Source organism: Aedes aegypti, chromosome 1, assembly GCF_002204515.2.
Source record: "Aedes aegypti strain LVP_AGWG chromosome 1, AaegL5.0 Primary Assembly, whole genome shotgun sequence".
Classification (NCBI taxonomy): Eukaryota; Metazoa; Arthropoda; class Insecta; order Diptera; family Culicidae; genus Aedes; species Aedes aegypti.
Genome location: NC_035107.1, coordinates 57,637,786 through 57,642,132, shown reverse-complemented (window position 1 = coordinate 57,642,132; position 4,347 = coordinate 57,637,786).

Sequence of the window (4,347 nt, the reverse complement as noted above, 5' to 3'; positions counted from 1 at the left end):
GACATCGATAGCGAAGGACGCCCCCGTTTGTCTTGCTTTGCTCAAATCAAACTGTCGAGCGAGCGAGAGAAGATGCCGTCCGAAGCTAAAGCCATCACCGCTGCCGCCGCCTAGAAGAAGAAGAGGAAGCAGTCCACAGGAGAAATTGCGGTCGAACTGTGAACACGGTCGGGCGAGTCATTCTCGCTTTGTGGTTCACTGCTTGTTTGCGTTCACCCAGCCATCGTCATGCCGCCGCAAATTTCATCGGCCGAGAAGCTGTTGACCCGCGCTTCAAAATTTCGACTCGTGATGAAATCATCATTGGTGGTCAAGAAGCAATCCCGTTAGGAGCAAATACCAGAAGCCCCCTGAGTTTTGCTGGTCCGAGCAGTGTTAGTTATCCGTAACAACATCGAAGCTAACAAAGCCATCGGTTCTTTTCAGAGCCATCAAATTTGTGGAAAAGAGTTAAAAGAGAAATATTTCCGATTTTATTTATAACTTCTAATATTCCTAAATCAATTTCACAGCTTCATACAAAATTTCATTTGTCACGAATAATTTATGACTCAACCATTTGAGATTGTACTCGCGGACGCTGCTGCAGTGCCGTCGGGGTGAGTGCTCAACATTTCACAACGATTGCAAAATAGAGTGGCTTTTCCAACAGCGCCTTTTATGTTCCATATTTTATGGGAACACTTTGATTAGGAAAATTATCCCATGTGACAAAATTGCGACATATTTAGAATGCTTTTGAAAAGACATTCTCATTGAACAATTGTAATAATTTTGGCACCCATGGATCAGAAATTTACCGTCATAATAAAGAAAACTATTAATTATCAATAGCTCGTATTGAATATTTAGGGAATGCCAATCATTCCAACAATTCATGTTCGACCAATTTCTCACGTAATAGTATTCTCCGCAATTTTCAAGTAATTCCAAGCCCAACACATTATTGGCACATACCCATTTCCCAGATTGGTCGTTCAGAAAGCGAAGAGCACAAAAGGGAGGAGCATCATCTGCTATTCCAAGGTTATAAAACATGCTGCCTTCGTTGGATTCAGTTTCATTCCATTTCCGCTTTCGAGCTGGTAAGAGCTCCTCCGAACTTGCTTAGCGAGAAGTACCTCGCTGCTAGAGGCTTGCTGAGCTGTTAATCCAGAATCTGGTTTGTGAAATCACTCAAGATTTCAATATTGAGCTACGTTTCCAGATTTCAACTAAATCCCTGTGATCCGCTACCCTGTTTCTGTTGTGCACCCATGAATTATTCAGCTGGTTTGTTGAATAAACAGAGAACTTATTCACATCTTCTTCTTCTTGGCATAACGTCCTCACTGGAACAGAGCCTGCTTCTCAGCTTAGTGTTCTTATGACACTTCCACAGTTATCAACTGAGAGCTTTCTTTGCCAAAGTTTCCATTTTTGCATTCGTATATCGTGTGACAGGTACGATTATACTCTATGCCAAGGGAAGTCAAGAAAATTTCCATTCCGAAAAGATCCTGGACCGACCGGGAATCGAACCAAGACACCTTCAGCATGGCTTTGCTTTGTAGCCGCGGACACTAACCACTCGGCTAAGGAAGGCCCCAACTTATTCGCATGCATTTGCAACTTTTTTGATTTTCCATACAAAATCACCAACTTTGGTAAGTTAGACCTCCGTTATTATGGAAATATTTTCGAATGAAACTTTCACAGAACATCAGATGTAACTTGAATTTTAACATATATTTTTGAATAATTTTTCCAATCACAAGTTTATAAGTAATAACGGTTTGACTAAAGTGTAATTTTCGACGAAAAATTCAAAACTTTTTATCTTAAAATTTCATAGCCTTACACAAAAACTGTCTTGAGCAAACTTATTCATCTCGTCAAAGTCTACAACTTTGCTGAAGATACCATGAAGCTATTCCTTCAATATGTTTAGTTATGTCAATCATAAAAAAATCGTCAAAATATTCACTTTAGTCAAATCGTAACTGCTTTTCAACGTGTGATTGGAAAAATCACTCAAAAACATATGTTAAAATTTAAGTTATGTCTGATATTCTGTGAAAATTTCATTCAAATCGGTCCATAAATAACTGAGATATAGTTTATCAAAGTCGGTCATTTTGCATGAAAAATCAATAGAGTTGCCTTTTTTTTCTCAGCGTTGCCTTTTTTTACCATCAACGAAAATAGCGCGAAAGCAATAACCAATCGCGTGCGAGTAGCGAACGGAGTGACGAAACAACCAAGCGAGAACCCCACCACTCGCCATCGGTGAACGGAGCTCGAGCAAATAAAACCACTGGTTGTTCTGCTCCCAGCTCATTCACAAATCGAACGGCATAACGAACGGATCAAGCAGCGGAGCAGCAAAGAAGAGCGCGTGAAAGCCACAGCAGTGTGCGAGTAGCGAACGGAACCAGAGAGCAACGAAGCGAAAGCAACAACTGAAAATCATTCAGTGGACGGATTAGTAGTCAGCGCCAACCGGCGACCTGTTGGAAACTAACACCAGCGAAATATACACCATCTGCCTCTCCTTACCATTCATATTCTTGTACTTGATGAATTCAATGAAATGGTTTGGTTTGGCGATGGAGCAAAGAGTTATTAAGGATGATTTTACTTAACAAAGAGTTGTTGATAAATATTCCAATCAATAAGAGTTGTTTTGAAAAAGTTCACTTTTATCAGGATTTTTTCTCGGAAAATTTCTGCTTTACCAAAGAGTTGGTAATGAAATTCCTGCAGTAAAGGGTCGAGTTTCTCCCCACGAATATATCCAGCCAGGACCAGTCATGGAGGACAATCCATCCAGAGCATCACGGCCCCCGCTTCCGAAATTCTCGAGTACGGAAATTGGAAAATGTATTAAAATTGCGACATTAAAATCAATAAATTGTTTCTTGACCAATTGTAATGAGCAACTATTGATCTGAATTGATTTTTCAACATGTTGTCTATTGCGTTAATCTGAGAAATAGGCTATATGAAATTGATTTCTTGGCAAGTGATGTACAAGATGAGCATTATGCTGTTATTGCATCCCGACGGCACTGCAGCAGCGTTCTTGGAACATCCTCAAATTGTCGTATTGTCGATAATTCGTGATAAATCAGATATTGTATGATGCTACGAGATGAATTAAGAGATTATAGCAAGTTTTTGGTAAGCACATTAAGAAATATTACTAGCTATATTATCACGAGAAGTTCTTACTAGCTCGAAAGTGTAAATGAAATGAACCGAATCCTGTTGTTGTTACAGAGGGATTTTAATCCGAAGGTCATTCGTCCCTTAAATGACCGAATCTGTCAAAGATAGTATGTTTTACATAACTTGAATTGCAGACGATGCTCCTCCCTTTCGTATTCTTCGCCTTCTTCTGATTGACCAATCTAGGATAAGGTACATGAAGTTGATGTCTTGGTTAGGGATTTACATATCTTGGAAAATTCACATGCGCGTTCGTATGGACAGTAAAAATATCAACATTATTTTAATAGCTTACAATAAATTAAAATCACGCATGATATTCAATAGTTTTCTTTATTATAACGGTAAATTTCTGATCCATGGGTGCCAAAATTATTACAATTGTTCAATGAGAATGTCTATTCGAATGCATTCTTAAAATGTCGCAATTTTGTTACATGTGATTTGCTAATCAAAGTTTTGTGAATTTTGCTAATCAAAGTTTTCCCACAAAATATGGAACATCAAAGACGCTGTTGGAAATGCCACTCTATTTTACAATTGTTGTGGAATGTTGAGCACTCACCCCGACGGCACTGCAGCAGCGTCCGCGATTACAGTCTCAAAATGTTTAGTCATAAATTATTCATGACAAATGAAATTTTGTATGAAGCTGTGAAATTGATTTAGGAATATAAGAAGTCATATATAAAGTCGAAAATATTTCTCTTTTAACTCTTTTCCACCAATTTGATGGCTTTTTCAGGACGATGGCTTTGTTAGCTTTGATGCTCTTACAGATAAATAACACTGCGGGATGTTATCAGTTGATTGCCATGGTCAAACGGGGAATCCTCAACTCAAATGTATAAATTTGAGCAAGTTATTTGCTTATACGACGAACCGAAAGATTCGTGGCGTGGATGACGCACAACAATAACAGGTAGTGGATCACCGGGCTTAAGTTGAAATCTGATGATGGCGGTGATGACGATGGCTGGGTGAACGCAAACAAGCGGTGAAGCACAAAGCCAGAATGACTTGCCCGACCGTGTTCACAGTTCGACCGCAAATTTTCCTGTGGACTGCTTCCTCTTCTTCTTCTTCTTCTTCTTCTTCTTCTTCTTGGCGGCGGCAGCGGTGATGACTTTGGCTTCG